This window comes from Haliotis rubra, unplaced genomic scaffold (genome assembly GCF_003918875.1).
Source record: "Haliotis rubra isolate DU_JTF1 unplaced genomic scaffold, ASM391887v1 Scf1961, whole genome shotgun sequence".
Classification (NCBI taxonomy): domain Eukaryota; kingdom Metazoa; phylum Mollusca; class Gastropoda; order Lepetellida; family Haliotidae; genus Haliotis; species Haliotis rubra.
Genome location: NW_025765960.1, coordinates 60,217 through 83,234, shown reverse-complemented (window position 1 = coordinate 83,234; position 23,018 = coordinate 60,217). Strand labels below are relative to the sequence as shown.

The 23,018-nt window shown below is 33.6% G+C and overlaps 2 long non-coding RNA genes across 3 annotated transcripts; both read left to right on the top strand.

Moving 5' to 3' along the window:
• The first annotated feature begins 955 nt into the window (after window positions 1-955).
• Window positions 956-1,411, top strand: LOC124274941. 2 transcript variants are annotated; one of them, XR_006898086.1, is made up of 3 exons: window positions 956-1,065; window positions 1,119-1,187; window positions 1,244-1,411. It is a non-coding gene; the product is annotated as an uncharacterized LOC124274941 (long non-coding RNA). The 2 variants fall into 2 exon arrangements; XR_006898087.1 differs by having other exon boundaries at window positions 956-1,069.
• Window positions 1,412-14,492: 13,081 nt separating this feature from the next.
• LOC124274940 lies at window positions 14,493-17,846 on the top strand. The gene is made up of 7 exons (XR_006898085.1): window positions 14,493-14,957; window positions 15,281-15,414; window positions 16,201-16,401; window positions 16,619-16,677; window positions 17,000-17,134; window positions 17,393-17,421; window positions 17,681-17,846. It is a non-coding gene; the product is annotated as an uncharacterized LOC124274940 (long non-coding RNA).
• The last annotated feature ends 5,172 nt before the right edge of the window (window positions 17,847-23,018 follow it).

Here is a 23,018-nt window from a genome sequence, read left to right as displayed (position 1 = left end):
GAGGCTACGCATTGCTTTATGCACCCGCATGAACATCAAGGTAAGAATTGAATTTCAGTAACCCATAGCTTTAATAAACTGATATTCACCGAAGCTAATGAAGAATTATGTTTTATTAAGCTTCAAGAACATTCCATACAATTGGGTTTTAGCGATGTTTGCGATACACCAACAGGATCTGGTGGTTGGTTAACTTTAGATGACACATCATTTGCTATAGCTTTCATGTTTGGAATTGCCATAACACATATTATTGACTAAGTCTCATTGGTTTAAAATTCGTTTGAAAAAGGCCATATGTATGTTAAGAGAGTGAAAGTTTAGCCTGATTAAAAGGTTGTATTCATTTGTACTTCCAACATGTAATGGAATAAAACTGACCCAAAACCTTTACAGTGGTTTCTTACCGGGGTAATATAATTGCAACCAATGAATCAAATAACTTGCTTTCATATTCAAATTAGTATGAATTCATGTTGCAGTTAAATGGTGTCAAGCCATTAAATTTCTGGAACAAAAACACCCAGTATTGTTGTCATTCATTGACACTGTTCAGTTTACATTAAATAGTGACCAGTAATACCGATTTTGAGTTTAATACATAATTAATCCATCATTTTCAAAATGCCATTAACTTTTAATGAATCGTGATATATTAATTTTTGCCTAGTTTACTCTACTAATCTCTAGTCATATTTTAATAATTACAGCCTTACAAATATATGTTGATATATGAACCCAGCATATTATTCCAAATCAATATCCCTACAAACTGACTATTTGAAACTTTGTTTTGTTTCAGAACATGAATTGTTTCATCCACAACAACATTTCACTGGACAACAATATTAGACGCATGAAGAGTATGTATAACTTTAAATATATATCATAAAATAAAATGTCCATTTTATGAGAGCGTTAGGGTAGCCCTGGCGGGTAAGCTACCAAGGCCACACGAAGATCTGGATTCGATTCCCCATGGGCAATAATGTGTTTCTTTCACCATTTCTGGTCGCCGTGATATTGCTGGAATATTGCTAAAGCGGCGAAAACTAAACTCAGTCAGTCAGTCCATTATATAATTGTCTGTCACATTTACTATTTAAATAAATATGAAGATCTTATGGCTATAATGCTAATGTTGTATATCAAAACTAAATCCATTATCTGATTCCAATTTGAGTTTGGTAAAAGGTGACTAAGTTGATTTCACTTTTTGGTGTTAAATTTCAAACTAAAAAAGTTGCATTTCTGACTAAAACTTCAGTTTTGCCTTTTGATAAATTGTACCTAGGTTTACACTTATCATGAATCTGAAAAGTTCATGTACTACAAATTCATGTATTCTAAATTATATTTGTATGTTGAATAGACATGTGAAGACTGAGAACTAATAAAGGTGATGTGAACTCAATGTTATATGTCCTGTGTTATGTTCCATGACTAAAGGGTGGTGAAGTAGCCTAGTGGGTAAAGCGTTGGCTCGGGTCAGCTGAAGACCAGTTCGAACCCACATCGCACAATGTGTGTAGTCCATTCATGGTGTCCTGGCTCGCGTGATGTTGCCGGAATCCATTGCTAAAAGCAGCGACAGCCAAACTCAAGTCAATTATTAATCTTACATATTATCATCACAGTACATATTGACACAACACATTATTTTGTTCTATCTTTATTAAACAACATTACATTGGATTATCTCCATAGCAAATTCTGCAGGACAGATCTAAAAACATTGTCAATTGCCACATACAGCAATACTGCCGCTATGGTCATGGCAAGCAAATAATCAAGTCCCTGCATACACAGCTTTAAATTATTTAACACATTGTTTTCTACCTTTATTAAATGAAAACCGGTATTATTTAATTATTGCTTAATGCGCCACTCTAGCAGTATTATGCAGTTATATAGGCTTAATTAATGATGCACCCTTACTAACCAGAAACATAAGAGGAGATAATCCAGAGATTGTTACTCATTCTTGTACCATGGCAAATCCATGCCTCTAGCACTGTTGCAGCTGTATGACAACAACCACTATGATTGAAATCAGCTGTGATGACAGTCTGTAAAGCTGCAAATTCAGGCTATCCACCTTGTACATTTTCAACAATCCCATGTAAGGTTTGTAGTTGGGTGAATGACATTCAGCAATATCACAACTATATGATAGCACATATATAATTCTGGAGCAGTCACTAATGGATACCTGCTATGCAGCCAATTCAGTTATAATTTGCAACCATATGATGACAGTTTGTAAATAGCTCAGGACCAAATAATCCAGTGAATGGAATTATAAAAATCAATTCAAATATTGTTGGCGATATGGCGACAAAATATTGCATAAGATCGATCTAGAAGAAATAACATTCTGTTTTTGTTGTTTAATATTACATTCAGCATATATTGCAGCTCTGTGATAACGGGTCAGGCAAATCCGCATTCATCCACTTACAAATGTTGAACAATCCATATTCTGTTAAAGGGTTCATTGTTGGTCAATATTAGCATTGCAGCTACGTGATGACAGGTGAGACATGACAGTACTGTGGGCCAATTCAGTACTATTGCAATCATATGGTGACAGTCTGTAAATTGAAGATAAAATCTCAGCTAAATAGTCAAGTGAATAGAATTGTGTGAACATTTCACAACTTGTTGCATGACAGGTATAGATGAGTTTGCATGCTATTTTGTCTTTGTAGTTGTTTCTTATGTTACCCTCAGCAATATTGCAGCTAAATAATGTCATAAGTAAACAATCAATACTGGACCACACAATCCAGCGCCTAATATTTTGCATAAGAGTATGATGGTAAATTGTGTCTATGGAATAATTATTGTTCAATGCTACATTCAACAGTACTGCAGCTATAATGGCAGAGGAGCAATAATCAAGTCCCAATAGACACAGTAAACTTTATACAACACATTGTTTTTGTTCTTACCTGCTTATTAAACAGCTAGTGAATATATCTTAGTTGTTGGTTAATGCCACACAGCAATGATTCAGCTAATTATGGCAGCTAGTAACTCCGAGAGATTCTTATTCTCATTCTTGTAATATGACAAATCCATTGCTACCTCCAGCACTGTTGCAGCTCTGTGATAAATCGGAACCACTATACTACTATGTGATTAGAATCAGCTGTGATGACAGTTTGTAATCAGTAAATCAAGGCTATCCACTTCTGTATTTTAAACAATCTTTAAAATTCATTGCTGGTTAATTACATTCAGCAATATCACAGCTTATAGGACGACAGGTAAAACATAAAAAAAGTCTGGTGCAGTCAGTCTTATGATGAGTACTGTGACCAATTCAGTTTTCAACCACCATGATGAGTCTACTAAATGATCAACTCACGACCAGATAATACAGTAAAGGGAATTATAAACTTAATGACAAATGCTGCATATCAAGTCTAGAAGATATGGCATGCTATTCTGCTTTTGTTGTTATTTAATGTTACACTCAGCAATATTTCAGCTAGAAAAAATCAATACAATGGTAAGATTTGTTAACAACAATCCACTTCATTGGGGTATGATGACAATGCATGAATTTTAGTCATGTTGTGGGAGCTAGCCCAGACCAGTTTTGTGAACAATATTGCATTTCAATGAGTGAAACCAGCTGTTATGACAGTATGTAAAATCAAGTTTAAACCACACAATCCATAGACTGGTGTTGACAACATGATTTCTGCATATCTTGAAGATGCAGTGTGTAGTGCCACTTCAGCATTATTGCAGCTCTATTGTGGCAGCCAATAAATACTATATGATTTTCTAGTAACATTACAAATAACATGCTTTACTTACATGATAGTGTGGTCCAAATAACCATCCTCTTCCACACCTCCAAATTTGTCTTCATCAGCAGCTGGTAACAGATGGGTGTCCACTTGTTTCTTTATCATGATGTTGATATGTTTTGTATGTATTTTAAAGCCAAAACACAGCAGTGCTGTAGCTGTATAATGTGTATAATTCATGAAACTGATTTCTGATGTTCACTGCCCAGATATTACTGAAACATTGGCAAAAGTGGCAAAATACATACTCACTCACATGTAGTGTAACACTATATTCACTCAATCTCCTCATCTATGTTCAAATTCCCACATGGATACAATGGAAAAGACTGTTGGTGTTACCCACTTTCATTTTGCTTAAATATTGCTGAAAGCAGTGTAAAACCATTCTCACTGATTCAAAGTCATCATATTCATATCTCTATTTTCAGTGTACATTTTAATGTGTAGTGTCACACCCAAGACTTCGGTTCAATTCTCTACATGGGTACAAGGTCTGAACCCCATTTTCTCCCTTGCCGCCATATTGCTATTCACTCACTCACTTTAATGTGTAGTGTAGAGCTGTGGACAAATTTAATGTGTAGTGTAGAGCTGTGGACAAATAACTCCAATGTACGATTATACATATGCCTTCATATGTTTTGAGATGGACGAGCCCATTTCTCGTGGTCCTGTGCTGTGATATTGCTGGAATATTGCTAAAACAATGTAAAACTAAACTCTCCCTCTCTCTCTGAAGTGGACTTTTTCACACATCATCCCAAGACCTACATGTTTAATTTCCCACCTCTGTACAATGTGTGAGGCAATTCAAAATATTAATTCTCTTACATGTGAAGTCTATTTCTTTCCTACCCCTGATATTGCTAGAGTATTGCTTTTGAAACCAGGTGAACCAAGCTCACATGTACTGGTAAGTGTAGTGAAAAAAATCATCCACACTCAATTCAAAGTAATCATATATAAAGAACAATTTGGAGGTGTCGAAGAGGATCGGTTATTTGGACCACGATATACTGTAAGTACAGCATGTGTTTAGTAATGTTAGCATATAGTATATACTCACAGTCACTATGGAAGTGCAATTTTGCTCAGTGACTTTACACAATGAATCTTCAAGATATGCAAAAATTATTATTTTTGTGTATCAATTTGTTTGACTTGATATACAGATTGCCATGACAGCTGACATCATTTTTTATATACTAATCATTGTACTGACACTTATAAAATATCTACTTTGTTCATTATAAACTTGAATTGTGTATCCAAATATAGTTTTCAATAGAAAGTTTGTTACCTAACACAAATATGTGTTTCATTCCCCATATCAACTTAGTATCTGCTCTGTTTAAATATACAAAACAATTATATTTCTATTGAAACATAATATTTACATCATTAATTCAAACTAACACTAATAATATGCCATTTACTAATCATTTCATTATCTTATTTAAATTTTGCCTAATTCAGCTTCAACAATCTTTTCATGTTCACAAATACAAACAACTACACACCAACCCACAATTAAAGTTACAACAATAAATAACGTACATATCCAAATATATGGTACATATCACTAAACATTTTAACAATCAATATATTTCACTAATTTCTGAATATATCATCAGTGTATAATTAAAATATTTCTAAATGTATGCATCAATATACTATATAACTAAGATGTTAAAATTTGATAATACAAACCAGATTTTTCTAGAACCAATTTATAAATAATACAACATTATGTTGGGTTCAGTCTGCTTCACCAGAGATAATTTTTACTAGTGTGAAATTTTCCATACAATATTTCACATAATATAAAAATACTATTTTTGTTATTTTTTACAATAAACTATGTACTTTAGACTTAAAATTAAGGTTACACTATCTTTAATAATCCAACCTTATCATTTACAATTAATAACATCAGGTGGTCAGACTCACTGACTTATTTGACACATCATATTTACTTAATTCAATGGTTATAACATTAATCATTGAATTATCTACTTTTACACTTGATTATTTACGAACAACACCAGACTTGATAAAACACACACCTCCACCACATAGCTACAATATAACTCACTGTACCATAAAACTAAACATTTACCCACCATGTGCTGCATTTATCTGTTAATCGTATTCATACAATAATAACAATCTATACTAGTATGTTAACTTATATGACCTTTGCTATTACAATATGTCAATTAATCTGCTCAACAATTTGTGAAATTTCAATTTGTGATAAAATCTTTTGTATTCGACTTTGTAGATGGCTATTACACATGCTTACATAACATATTACCATCAATCTTTCAAATACATTACATAACTGTACTAATTATCTGAATTAAAACAAACACAATAAATTCATATGCATATAAACATTATACAAAAAATATACTAACATTTGTTTATAATCTACCATGGAACCTTTTCCCTTTACCACTCTAATGCAACTTTTTCAAAATCATTATTGACAAACTCTTTCAAATCAAACAATCTTTTACCATAATAACCTATATTATCAACAAACTAAGTTCTCACTTCCGTTTACACATACATGCTTCCACGTCGTCATATAATATAAGCGAAATATTTTCAAGCACGACGTTTAACCCAATTTCACCTCACCTCATTTCCGTTTGATTACTTGCACCCACATGCGCAATAACCACGTTTTCTTGAAAAACCCTGCTTCAAATACATTAAAACACATAACTAACATACGTCACTAAATACCTATTCCCAAGGATAATACAAAATGTTCGTATGAGGATGTACCTAATAAAACAGCATTTTACTTCATTTCTTAACATAAAAGCAACTTATTTCACATGCTAAACAACATTGCCAATGTTATACAAGTACGAGTTACAACTAGACTTTTACACAAAACATATACTTTAGCTTACACTACATTGACCACACCATAAAATACATTCAATACAAAAGTTACTATACTTTATCATAATATATATATGTATATATATACAGAAACGCATATTAAACACTAAACATAACATGTTTTTACATTTCAGTCTTGCACTGACTAAAAGTGGCTTACCCGTTAAAAATGGCGGTAATAAGGTTTGCACACTTCCCTATTTTTCATCAGCTTAAACACAGTTATTTCCCCTGCCAATACTTTACTTCCGCCAAAGACTAGATCAAATAATGCTGTATAAAACCAGAGATACCAAATTTATTGTATTATATCTACCTTACTTATGTTAAGATGTATTGTCAGATGTGATTTTTACAGTGATACCATAGTTATTTTATTGTATTGGCAGACCCTAATTAGGTTAATTCAAAGAAATTTACACGTCATCTACATGAATGACTTCACGCCAAGTGTTCTCGAAATAATAAAACAATTAAAACAGAAAATATATTTATTACGCCAAAACAACCTGTGTATCATGTCACACAATGTATCATATTTGTATATATATTTTATAAATCTCACGCATTATCTGTGTGTGTGCGTGTATTATAAAAATATGTCATTTCTGCAGGTGTATAAGCAATAAATATATAAAAGCTAGAGTCCAGCTATTTCTTCTTGCCAAAACTCCTTTATATCTGCACTAAAGTAATCTGTCGACGGTTAGCAACATCATATTTTTCATTTGTTGAGAGATCTCATTGACAACTCACTAACTATACTTGTTATAGACACATTTAATAACAGTTAACTGAATTGTATTATAAACAAACATAAATTACGACATAGAGTAATAATTGTTTTATTGCTTTCAATATTACTTGGTGGTCCCTTGTCTGGCGCTCGGCATTAATGGGTCCGACAAGAACTGGTCGACTCGAACTCAATATAATATGTGTCTAAGTGTGATATTCATGCTTCAGTGTGGCATAATATCACAGACGGCTAGAATTATAAAACCAGGGCCACTAATGCATACGAATTAATGTTTCCAGACAACAGTCTAATTACGAAACCAAGCTGCAAACAAGTCAACCCTGCTCCCTCGACCGTGACAGACACGGTTACTTGGCTACTGTCCACCTTGGCAGAATCTGTCATTTATTAGAAAGGCTCGATGCCGTTATTTAAAAATATCCCCGGCAGTTCTTGTTTGTTTATTATAAAGTATCTCAGCAGTGGACGCATTTTCAGATTTACTAGTGTTTGGATGGTATAGTAACTGATCCAATTTGATCCTATTTCTGTTACTTACCTCGATATTTAATCATGTAAAAATATTATGTCTTTTACGTATACCATGATATCAAAACACACATTTGATGAATTTGATTCTATAAACTAAACAACCCCACTTTGCTATTACTAAAAAATACATCTGATATTGTACTTAGGTACATAGGCATATGCAGTTTCTAAATAAGTACACAACAAATGTTTATATATATTTCTTATTTAACAATGAAGCTCGATCCGTTCGTATCTTCAAAACAGAGTCGGCCCATAAGAATTTTCTCAGACAATCAAACTGGCATGCAATACAGCGATTACTACTCTCTACTGCAAGGCTTGTTTGGTGGTAAATCTACACATGTAATTTGTCATCATTCACTTGATGGTCAGATTATGAATTTATAACAGGTATAATTACTAATAACACCACTCATATTACCCGACAAAAGTTCCCATTGGGCATTATTTGTGTCTGAAGTAAATACTCATCATTATAAATTTTGGTCCGATGTGCCAAATGTATTACATCTTATGTAATATGCGCGTGGAAGTGCAGCAAGAGTAATTATCAGGGGAGTTTCAAAACAAACATCAATCAAAGAATTAACCGATAACACGCTAATTAATTAATTGCTTTGATTCTGCACAGCTGATCTGTCAAAAGGTACTGTTTATGTATCTAGATTCACTAACCTATACTAAACACACCCTCCCGTAACGTTTCTTTGTAAAACAACGTCCTTCCTTCAAAAAATTAACCACCAAAACCTTGATTGGTAGCTTATTATTGGCTAACTAATGGCGGACATCCTGCAATTACTTGCCAAGTGTGCTTTCTTGCGTGATCAATGGGATACACCAATGTGAAAACCTGAAACGATAGATTACTTTTTCGCATATTAGACCATCAAGACACATGACAAAAACAGAATTCTTTGTCAACTGCCGATGAATGGCATCTCATTCCTTTATCTAGATATTGATCGATACACTCCCCTAACAAAAAATGGCCTGATAGTGTTGCTGTAATACAACATTAAGATTTTGACTAGTAGTAAACCCAAACTTACTACTCCCCAGGACTCCCGATGTACTTACTTCCTCTTATATTGAAACAATGCTATTATATCAGGCTTCTCCCCCAAATTCAAGGTCAAAATATTTCTGAAATCAAATTCTATATCCATGTACGTTAGCATTATTATAAGGTCGACATGACTATGAAATCAAAATTTTACATCAAATTCAACATTTTAATTAAGGTGAACATTTTTTTTTAAAACCTAAATTATTCATTACACTCTACATAATTTTACAACAACATCAAGATTTTCGAGTAAAGAAATTTCATCTTTCTTGATCAGTGTATACGTTTTTCTATCAATTGCGCATGCTAATGGCGCAGCAGAGGTAACAAACCAGTCATAAATTCTGAAATATCATCCGGGTACTCACGGGAGAAAAACAATAACAAAACAACAACCAGTCCACGCAATTATCTGTCTAAAAATGCACTCAAATACAACCAAATGCGCGTGAGGCGGGCGAAATAACAATTCTACCCACTAAGAAATTCTGGTATATCATCCTGGTCCTCCTGTAAAAAAACAGTGTCATTGGATAAAAACAGTACATCCATTCCGGACCATTAAAGGACAAATCTGATTGGCTCCAAAAATAGAAAGTCCGCGAAACCCTGTCACAACAGTTAAGACGTACCCATCTCGCCACGAGTGAACCTTGGACTACCTGTTGTTGCCTTCTTAAATTCAGTTCCTGGGAACTGTCTTTAATCACAATTACCATGGCCTCTACTTCAGCAGCACCACCACATCCACAACAACATGCAAAGGTATGTATCTACTCTTATGATTCTTCAGCAGTTCCTTACGAGATCATTAACCCATCTGCCATTACTCCCACTTCTTTGAAGACTCGTCCCAAAGTTGACAATTAGTTCGCATCGACTTTTCAATTTTAACCGAGACTTAGATGAATCAAACGCCACCTCGCATTATAATGACAAAACAGACAATTTGTGTGACAATTATAAAACGTCAACATCAGGAACTTGTTACACATACAAACGTGAACTTGTTCAAAGGCATATTGGTGTACTCTCGCTAGCGACCAGTTATCGCCAACACCTGGCTGTAGCACTTGCACAAACAGCTTGAGTTTAACTCTCGTAGCCTAATGCTTGTCTGATGTTTCAATGTGTGAAATACTATGGAAGTACATGTCAAGCTGTCTATGAAGCGCTACAGCCAGGTATTGGCGATAACTGGTGCCTAGCCAATAATAATACAAGACAAATCTTATGAATAACAACATCTTGATTATTTTTTTCACAACGTATCTGAGCTAGTTTAGCCCCTTCTTCAGTTGAATAATAGTGAACAGTACAGAGAGAGCGAGAGAGAGAGCATATCGATGTTTCTATAACAATATTTACCAAATTTAGTGGATTGTCAGAACTTTTGATAGAAGGGTAATAAACTTATTTCTTAGTTTATCATACAATTTACAGACAAGATATAAATTTCATCTTCACCAGATATTATATTATTACTTCTACAGTAGATACACACTTTTCCTCAATTGGTATATCAGTGTATCCTCTGATTTCAATAATTAATCCACAAATTCTATATCTAATTTTGGCTACCAGATATTTAAAATAAAGTAATATAGTTAATGTTATGTAAGTTTTCTACAATTAGCAATGACTTGTAATATTTATATACAAATAAATAACAACAATTCAATAAAGATATTCCCTAACTACTTAAAATTATCTGACAAAAATTCTTAGTTTTTGCATAAATATTTTACTGTTGGTAGTGTCCCTCCTCCAGGTGTCATACAATCAAAATTTAAATAAATATCTTTTATATAGGTAACCCAGGTTTTCCTGGGTTACAAATGACATTTTAACATATAAAAACACTGAACAGGAAGCCTAGTTATTTCCAGTTGAATTGTACTAAACCAGTATTGAACAACTTCATGCACATAAATTAAACTGTAATGGAAATCTGCCACATTCACCAACAACTAAACTAAAACTAATACTAACATTTCTACCAACTCAAAACACACCTACAAAGTTTACTTTACCCTTCAAGAATCTTAAAATAAAAGTTCCCACACTTCACACCATAACAAAATATACAGAATAACTGTATCATATAATTTGAAAAAGATCATTCACTGTCATATGGCCAAAGTTATTTCTATAAGATTGAAATATAAATGAGTGCTTCATTTTGCCTGAAACAAAAGTCAAAATTATTCAAACTATCCTTAAGGTGAAAACAATATCTGACACATCATTTACTAACATTAATACATAAATATTATCCCCTACAATATTAATATTGACATCTTTTCTACAAAATGATAAAAATATGATGAACTGGATTGTATGATAAAACACAATTATTTACAAACCGCCACCATATAACTAGCAAATCTGAGAAAAGTTTGTGTATTTAAATCATAAATATCATAGGGCTTAAAGTACAACCTCGTCGCCGAGTGCTTTGATTAGACTTAAAACTGTTCGTGACATCACTGTGTGCAAAACACTATCTGAAAGTTCAAAATACATTAACTGACAACAACATATCATAAAACCTGTCACTTATCTCAATATCTTCCAAACACTCTATAATGATATATGGTCGATTGTATCAAATGCTTTTTGAAAATGTATACTGCACACTAAAATCTACCTTTTCTCCTTCATGAGTGTTTATAATGAACAGATTCAACAGCTTCAATATTATTTTTTAATATCCACTTGCCACAGACCATTAACTTTAAGAAAAATAACTTGTTATAACTAATTTCTACTTGTCCTCATTATAATAACATAATCATAATGTTCACATTATGAGAGAATAAATCAACATGGTATTTGATGATGTTTACTGGACTATTTATACTCTAAAGTAATAAATAGCCAAAAAATTAAACCTACTTTATTATCCTTGCAACATTTAATAACTACATTTTGAGGATATATGAAATGTAATTGAAGTTGATTTGCAGTTTGAAATCATAACCTAAAATTATTTAGTAGCCCACTGACAAGTAAAATACCATTATTTGATTGTTTGACATGAAAACTGACATGTCACAGAAAAAGGCGACACATTTTGAACCACTGTTAAATGAAAACATATATGCCCAACAGTGTTATATTTTAATCTACAACTAACTTTCCCTCACTTACAATATTATTATCATAAAACCATATCTTCCATCTAAAGGTTAAAATACAATATAAAGTCAGTATACATGCCAACAACTTACAGTATCAAAATCAGTACTAATATTAATAAAACTCCTCTGATTACTGGTGTTTTTAGTCAAACCAGCCTTCAACATGCAATAAATTATACTTCTATCCCATATATCTGGAAAGTTGCCTGTACACAGATTTTCATTCAAACGCAGTGTACAAAATGTAACTGTATATTGTTGACATTACTTTATAAATTCAGCTCTTATCAATCCAGAAAATATATTGCATTTCAGTTTACTAAGATTAAAGTTCATTTTCTGTGCACTTATGATATCATTTAGAGTATTTACACAAACAGTATTATAGACAATGTATTTTTATATCACCAGTAGGTTGATACAAACAATTACTTGATGTCTGTAAAGGACAAATATAGTTAAACCAGTCATTGGAAATAATGTCATCAGTTACATTTTCTTTTTTATATTACAATTTACATATGTTTTACTTTTCAAGAGATTAACAAAATCTAAAACATTTAAATAATAATTGAAATAAGGTTCACACTAAATTATATGCTTAATAAACTGCATATTTTTCATGTTATTCTCTAATATTTTACGGACAGTAAGGTAACCTAATTCTTAAAACGTTGGCTCGTCAGCCAAACACTTGGATTCGAATCGACACATGGGTACAATGTGTAAAGCCCATTACTGGTGTCACCAGCTACAATGTTGCTGAAATATAGCTAAAAGCAGAATAAAACCAAACACAGACACTCAGTCAGTCACATTTTTAATCTAAAATAAACATTGCTTTATAATTCTCCTAATAAATATGAATAGCTTCTTTGTAAAAACACAGTCCATCATCTTTACTGTTGCACAGTCAATATTATCCTATATTTAAGTCACCAAACCTTCGGTATTAACTTACATCAATTATTACATGTTATCCATGTAAATTCCACAAAATTCTTGTTTCGATGGTGGTCATAGACTCACTAAATAAATGATCAAAGTTAGAGCTACTTCAATTTATTGAAATGATTATGTCACAACCACTACTTAAATAAGTTACAATTAAAAACTTAAAATACAGCATGTTCACCAACTGTAAAATCACTAAGAAATGGAAATAATTCTGATGATAAAACATGTAATTCACCACACTGCACACATTGACTGTAAAACAAGGAATTCCTTATCAATGTCAGTAACAAATCTGCCATTCAATGTATGTATACTTAACCATCTCCACAATTCAGAAACTTCTTACCATAAAATTTTTTAGTTATAATTATATTTATTGATAGGAATTTGAAGTTGCCACCAGAATATTCATCAATTTCATATTATCTAAAGTCTATATAGCTATTTTAAATATTGTCTAACAAAATTTTAATCATATAAAGGCAGTTTTCAAGTTGGACATACAATTTCATCACAAACACTAATTACTAAATTCATCCATTTACAGCAAAAATATAAACATCAATCAAATTAGAGTTTTTAACCCATTGCATTTACTGTATCTTAGCAAATAAACCACACAGTTCTCAAACTCATGGTAAATTCTAGACACGCTTTTTTAAATATGAACACATCCCAAATAAACACTGTAACTCCTCACTTGTATCTACAAAAACATATACTTCTTTCTCTTAAACACATTTTACTGATGAATCCATATAATAAAAATATAATAGTCTATTTTGCTTTTACAAAAACTGCAAAACAACAACAATAATATCATAATGTTTACAAAAGTTTTGAACTTGCCCTCAGCAGAGTTACATTCACATAATAATTCAATGTCCATCCCAATATATCAAACAAACCCTACATGTATGTGAGCTCAACCACAAATAAAAACACATGCCCGTAAACACTATTATTAACTTTTATTTGCATTTAGATAATAACATACACTATTCAAACAGTAAAAATATCAGTACATCATAAAAGCATTAATATAACTTCACTTTTTTTAATTCTATACATATAGTGATATTAAAACATTACACCACTTGCTCAGTATTAATGTCTATCCAAATTTCAACTATGGTTTTATCACTAACGTTGACTTACAAAATGCCTTCAACTTTAATAAATTATTAATAAAATATCACCTATAAAATTATAAGTTAAATACACCATTAATAATGTAAAATATTACAATGTTTTCTATAAAATAATTTTAATAATCGACTACAATACTTCACAAAAATAAACATAAATATATTTTTTACCTCACATATAAACTCTTTACATATTCATAATATCATAAATCAGTACAATCTATAATACACATTTCACTATCAAAAATGTATCACCAACAATAATTCAGCCACTAAATAAATAAACTTCAAAATCATTGCAGAAACACCTTTGTTTAAATTTCAATAACATTAACACTATTAACTACCGGTAACTTCTGTACTATTATTTCAGACAAACCAAAATGTGAAATTTTATCATTTCAAGAAAAACCAGAAGTAAACCTGGAAGGCAGGTACAGAGAGTGGAAGGAGGCACATGTTGTTACAAGCCAGCAGCCAAACAACATCACAAATGTCAGGATACACCAAAGCTTCCCACAACTTCAAAGAGGATTCAACATGGCCACAAATGTCACCTTCACACCTGATGGGACCATGCGTTTTAACGCAAATACTAAGGTAAGTCGTATACAAATACATTCCATGAAAACAACATCGAAACAAATTCATTACATATTTTACCAATTACAGTATTACACTTTGTAATTAAGAAACATATGAGATTATTAATAAGATACAAAATACTTCACTCAATTACTTTTTTCAATTTTAATGCAATGATTTGCTTACAATATCACTAACATATCTTGAAAATATAAACAATTCATTACCATCAATTACAAAAACACATTGTCTTTAATATGTACATGTGTGTACCAAGAATACACATTTAATTTCTGTTTCATGCTCATATCAACAACAATAAAATTGTCTAATTTCAGATCCTATCGGCACAACCATTCAACATCAATGATGATGTTGTACAACGTTTTTAGATCCGCCAACATCAACAATTACAGAAGTTCTTGCCTCTGCTGTAAACACTAGCCACAGTGTTGAAGGAAAAGTTATCCAGGTTAGTAACATTTACCTAACACTTGACTTATGTTTAACTCAAATATATCCAGCAGCAATAATAGCTTCAATACCAATTCAAAATTAAAATTAATCAAATCATTACAGAAATGAACATAATAAGCAGAAACAAATATTGTGTACAATATCCTGACACATCCACATATCCAAGACATTATGTGAACATTTACACCCCAGTTCAACATCTAGAGTGACCACCACAAGCGACAACAGTAAGGTGTACAACACTGGAGGTTCCTGCTGTTAAAACATAGCAGTACTATATCAGTACTGATTGGTCTTTCGTGTGTTCAAACTGTCTGGTGTGCTGTTTCAGATGTCTGCATGAACGGATTTTGTACATGTTGACGCACAACATGACAGTCTTGAGGTCATATGGTCACCCTTTGTATGCCAGTATGAGTGCGACCATTTGTGGTGTTGGTGAAATATTGCTGAAGCTTGTAAATGGTCTGAACAGTGATCTGAAATTGATTAGCAAACGTGAGCAGTATACCCAACTGCAAGTCTTTCTAGCGCCTAATTCCTCTGAACTGTCGAGACAGCATCCTGCTGACATTGTAAGGTAAATATTTCAATCAGGTTTCATAACATTACAATTATCCAGTTTTTTTATGTTAAAAAATACAATCAAACAAAAATTACAAACTGACATTTCTTTTTGTTGCTTAGTATACCACCAAAATCACACTTCAAATTAATATCTCATGTATTAAACCCATTAGTACACATTTTATAATATATATTCTATTTTCTTTTCAACAAGGCATATCCAAGAACTACGCCTGGAGTACCGAGGCGTACAATTTACCTCACAGATTCCAGTCGACAAATCACCATCAAACTGTGGGATGAAAAGAGTGAACTAGATGTCCCAACACACAGACCTCTAAAAATAAGTCACTTAAGGACAAATATTTATCGAGGTAACAAGGAACTGAACTCAACAAAAGATACAACAGTTGAGGTAAATTTTATATTAATTCACTTAACTTCTGATATCAATATACAACAATATGAATACATACATATGATACACAAAACGCGTACACATTGCAATATAACTTAAATACAATCCAATACAATGGTACATAACGAAACTTTACTATACATGTATTTATAATACATAATAACATATTTAATTTATTGAACATTAACATTTAATTGTGTAATATCTGTTACAGATTCTTCCACAAGTGATAACCACAAAAACAGGAACTATTGATGCTGTTGGATTTAATGAGTAAGTAAATCACAATAACTAAATACCACAAAATAACCATATATTATGTTATCTTATGTTATCTTTCAAATGTAGAAACTATCTCCAACTCCCACTATCAATGAAGCTTCATTAGTAAATAAACAAATGCTATCATTATTGATCAAATAATTTAAATAGTTTACTTTGGAGATGTTTCCAAAATTAATATTTCTAGTATTAATAACAATCTCATTACCTAACTAGCTCATAAGTACATTGATAATACATTTTTCTATCACAAATAACATTTATCTATTACTTACACTCTTCAATTCAACATAAGAAAACTTTTCCATTACAGAGATGAACAGCTTCTTTTCTTTGAAGAGAAACTGTACCATTGCATGCACAGATATCTTAAAGAAAGCATTTCGAACAGAATGGTCACAACTCAGAAGTTTGAGATGACATTTGAGGGAGATGTTGTTGTTTCAATGTAAGTATACATGCATCTCCCTCTCCCTCTCTCTCTCTCTCTCTCTCTCTCTCTCTCTCTCTCTCTCTCTCTGGCTCTCTCTCTCTCAAAATACAGTCAAACAAGCAAAACATTCAGTGTATGTGTATATAAAAACATTCCATACGATATTATTCAATATTAACCTCATTAGCAGCAATTAAATACAATTTTCATTTCATTAATATACACATTACCAACCCTTGCCAAACTAATTCACAATATAATATTTTCATTCAGGACCCCAGCTACAGATGACGACGAAAAAGGTTTGTATATTATTTTATCAACAAAATGAAACTTAACTTGTTTGAGTAACATTTTAGAAATTGGAAATGCTTGACAACGATACAAGAATCTATATCTAAACGTTCAAACTTTTAGATCCAATCAAACCTATAAGATTTTTTAACCTAATAATCATTTCATTTCATTAAATTTAATCCAATACAATATCTTTACCAAACATATCTAAAACAATTTCTGATACATAACACCAAATTCACAACATTATTATTTCTGTTTCAGACACTAAACACTCCTGAACTAAAGACTTCTCCAATTCATGCTATGGTATCCATGTGCTTGTAAAAACTTCATCCATTCCAAGTTAATCCATTCTCGTATTCTTATGCTTTTAAGATTATTGTTTATTTGTTTCATAGCTCAATTTAGTTTCAATTTTGTTTTTATTTTAATATATTACGCATTTATAATTTACATTTGATCTTTCATGCTTTCCTATCTATAGTAGGGGCGGTGGGGTAGCCTAGTGGTTAAAGCGTTGGCTCGTCACGCCGAAGGCCCGGGTTCGATTCCCCACATGGGCACAATGTGTTGGGCCCATTTCTGGTGTCCCCCGCTGTGATATTGCTGGAAAATTGCTAAAAGCGGCGTAAAACTAAACTCAGTCAGTCCTATCTATATATCTATGACTCAAAAGCAAACCGATGAATTGCACTCTAACTTGAAAACATATAATACTCAATGAAACGCTCAGTATAATCAAAACATCAGATCAACTCTGTGATTACTTTGCAGAATGTATGTCCTAAAATTACAAAATCGTTTAAAAACTATCATTAAAATATTAACAAAGTTCACTATTTGTTACGAGAGAGGAGTGCACAGAAAGGGACAGCCAAGTGTCAGAGAAGCACAAGCATAAGTGCCCTCAAAGTTTTTAATTCATTAACATATGCTGTGCCATCTCTATCCTTTCTCGCACACCTGGCTGTCCCTTTCTCTGCACTCCTACCTCGTAACAAATACTGACCGGTGTCAATATTTTAATGATACTTTGTTAAACAACTTTTTAATTTAAGGACATAAATTCTGCAAAAACCTCACACAGTTGGTCTGTCGTTTTGATTATGTCTATTTCATGTCTATTAGTTTTCGACTTCGATTGCAATTCATTGGTCCGCTTTTGAGCCAATGGACTATAATAAAAATAACCTTTATAAAATAGACATAAGTTCCACACAACTATCAAACATAAGTACTACCATTACAAAATTACACTTCTTAATATAATTCTGTGCAATATGTTCTTGTATCATTTCAATAGGCAATGTACATTTTAGAGTTCATCTTTAAACCAATTGTTTCTCCTGTTGTCAAGCTTTTTAGATATTGTTTTTCATTTGTTTCGCAGTTAGAGTCAGTTTCAATTATAATTTCAATTCAATTTATTGTATTCATGGGCTCAGGCCCATATACAATTAACTATGATCTCATATGTGTTCGTGTATGTGTTTCAAAATCTCTCTGTGCGTGTGTGTGTGTGTACATATACACACTTGGCATTTATGTCTTACATTTTGTCTTTCAACTTACATATCAAGTGGAAATAGCGAGTGTATATATATGTGTGTGTGTGTGTGTGTGTGTGTGTGTGTGTATTTATCTTACCTTCATGTAAAATACTTTAATTTCATTGGTCAATGACGGTTTAACAAGTTTCCATGTCACCTTCCTAATATTACCCGCTGCCACGGTAACCGCCAAGCTCTCCGCCGAGAAGCGGAAGCGCTTACAATTGTTTGACGTCATAATATGACGCATGCCGTACCCGAAGTTCAAAAACCGTTCGATCAGCTGTTTTTGTGTTCACTTTGTACAAATTTATTTACCTACTTCCACTGCTTTATAGAAGCTATTTTACACATTGAGTGGTTTGCACACTCAACTTAAACATTTGTTTTATGCATTTCAGAATATCTTTCACTGATGTTACAAATACAGGCGAGAGGCAGACGCCATTTTGTATGCATATCATATAATCATTAGCGTTTTAACATAAAATAAAATGATATTTTGTGCATTTAACATGGTGGTAAGATAAATACGTTATATACTTCAACCTCGGTAATACGGCCTGATGTTTGTTGGTAGGTCATCCTCGCCTAATGGGCTCGGATGACACCGCTACAAAGAGGCGTACATCAGACCGTATTATTACCCTCAAGACAAGCTTACAACTTATAGTATATATAATTATAATTAAAACTCTAACATATTTAACATCCGCCCTGATATTACAGGAATATTGATAGAAAGCAGAATAAAACCCAACTCACTCACTCACTCATTCACTTAACGCTAACACTTGACCCACATTTTCTTTAAACATATCACCCACATGTAGATATTCCCCATTAAAATCTCAAGACTCAAGGCCCAATACCAAAGGGTAGATAGATCAAAATTAATTTAAAAAATTCAATTTCAACTGCCAATCTCTGCATAACTACTGATCCAATCGGTACCCAGATTGTAGAGTAGATGTGCAATCAAAATGTCATTGTGCATGCCAAAAGTGTCACTGTTTGGGTGCTAGATACATATCATTTACGAGCAGTAATTCAGCTAGCTGAAGGAAACACCATCAAAATTTGCCAACAACCCCTACTCACTGGCTTTCAAATGCCCAAAAAGTAGTGCACTTTCAGTAACAATTGTGTTTTTGCAGCTTCCACCAATTTTCAAACTTAATAGGTAACCCGTATCAAGGCATTAAATGTACTTGCTCTCAAAATATGTGTATACACGTATGCTGCCAGTGCCCATTATAGCTATGAATACAGCACCAAACAACGGTAGGGGTCATGTTTTCCAGTCCTCAGAGCTCATGCTTTCCAGCTTTAAACAGCCGTAACTCTGAAACCAACCATCCGACTTCGACCAAACTTTGGATATACACTTATGCCGCCAGTGTTTGTACGGCGACCACTTGCAGCAATATAGCTTCAAAGACAACAGAGGGACAAGTAATAATCTATTTTCCTCACCACAGTTGCTAATCTTGATTGGTTCTTTATTTTGGGCTATGAAAATTGTCAGTGTACATTTGTATGGTTTGCTGATCATTTTTTATTCTAAGGTACATGTTAAAGAGTTTGACCGTTTCGTGGTTAGAGGCAGACCTGAAAATACTAAAGATCGACTCACTCACCGACTTTCTGATGACTCGAATGTGTCATAGTTTCTCAGAGATTTTTGTGTAAGCACCTATGTTTGGCTTATTGAAGATCTGGAATAATTGTCCGAAAGACAATATCGAATCATTCTTCCCTGATCATACCGTTTATACGAACTATAGAGACTTTAACTACTCTAGGGGGCGTGGCTGTCTGTGTCTCACTCCTCATTGATACGCGGCTAACGTGGTGTTATTGTCAGTGACACAGGGATAATCTTTCTTGTGTTTAACAAGAGGACATTTAATTCTCAACGTGATATCATACTTGGTTTTGTCTATCCATCCTATGAATACATGCCTTGTGACCGATGATAGACTACATAAAAGCATTGAGTATTTAGAGAGAACACTATATGCTGTGATATATGACAACCCTGATTGTGGCACAACTGTTTACACACAGTTAAATGTGAATCACGACTTGTCAACTACATGTAACGGCATTTAATGCAGACCAAGAGTATAACAATGTAATGTTGGCAAAGAGCTAATACCAATGTTAATGGCCGTCTCCGTGGTGTAGTGGTTAAAGCGTCCGCCCGGACGTTAAAATATGGTACTTGTTGGTCCCTGCCTGGCGCTCGGCATTAAAAGGGTACAACAAGGACTGGTCGACTCGGAGTCAGTATAATGTGCCTGAGTGGGGTATTCATGCTTCACTGTGGCATGGTATCTCAGTGGGCTAGCACTATAAAACCAGCTTCAGTCTTGGGTATCTCAGTGGGCTAGCACTATAAAACCAGCTTCAGTCTTGGCTAGTACAAGCAGCCGCACATACACATCCACACGCATGCACGTCGTCATATGAGCGAAATATTTTCAAGCACGACGTTGAACCCAATTCTACCACCACCAATGTTAATAATAATAAAGAATCTGTTATGTGCCCAAAATCCCATGGCGCTACACAAAATTAAAATACAGTGCAGTAGCGGTGTTATCTTCATTGTAATTCAATATTTTGGGAGAGGTATGTCTTTAGGCAGCTTTTAAAGGTTCTCAAAATTGAGGGTTCCGGGTCATGGTAAAAGTTAAAGGAGTAACTATGGTATAAGGGGAATTACTCTGGTCTGAGCGCCGCGTTTCAGTGAGGAGGTCGGGCTCTCTTTTGGACGATTTCAAGCCCCCAAATAAGCTTCAAGCACCCTTAACTCTGAAACTTTCAGTCCGACTTCGATTAAAATATGTGTATGCACGCATGCTGCCAATCCCCAACATGCCTATGGATTGTAGCATTACAGCACCAAACACAACGGTAGGACTCAAAAGAAAATCTATTTTGCTCACTATACGTGCTGTCTTCATTGGTTCTCTTCAGAGCACAATGAAAGCTGGCAATATGTATCTCAAAAGCTGATCATTTTTTACACTAAGGTACATGTTAAAAGCATTACCGTTTGTGGGTTAGATACATATGTATTTGTGAGTGTTGGCGGTAGATGCGCTATGCCAACTGAAGGAAGCGCGAGTAAAATCTTTCAACACCACCCACTCGCCGGATTTGCAATGCGCAAAGAGTAATACGCTTTCGGTAACATTTGGGTTTTCTGCAGTTTGCATGGATTTTAAAACTTCATAGGTGACCTGTATCGAGGTGATACGTGTTTTTCCAGTATATATACCTTCTCTCGATTCACAAATTCAGTTCCAACAGCCCGAGCGTAACAGTGTAATGGATACTGATACAAACTACTGAAGTACCTTAATTGCTCTGAAATCACAAGTTCACTTGCATGAGCGTGTTAGTGAGTGAGTTAGTTTAGTTTTACGCCACACTCAGCAATACTCAAGCTGTATGGCCGCGGTCTGTAAATAATCGAATCTGGACCTGACAATCCAGTGATTATCAGTATGAACATTGATCTGCGCAATTGGGAACCGATGACATGTGTCAACCAAGCTCAGCGCGAGAGAAACAGCGTTGTGGATATTGGTACATACTACTCAAATACAGAGTACGGATGCTTCGAGTGACATTTCAACTTGGCTGTTGTTGATATTTAAATGGAAATGGTATCTACACTCACCCGAAAATAAACACCATAAACAACCACATAAACACTAAGTACCTACCCCACATCCACATCTACACAGACGCATCCATTAATACTTACAAAAACACAGGCATAGACATACATGTAAAACAAACTCATCCTTTAACAATAAACTTACGCTATACTAACCATACTACCATCAACACTGCAGAACTAACAGCAATCCTACTACACTCCACTTTATACCCTCTGTACAGCAAACAAACTTCCATATACTATCCAACTCACTCAGTTCTATTAGACAAATACACTATATGCACGCCAAATCACGTTCAGGCATAATTAACAATATCACACTGCAAACCGACTCACTTTAACCAAATTATGC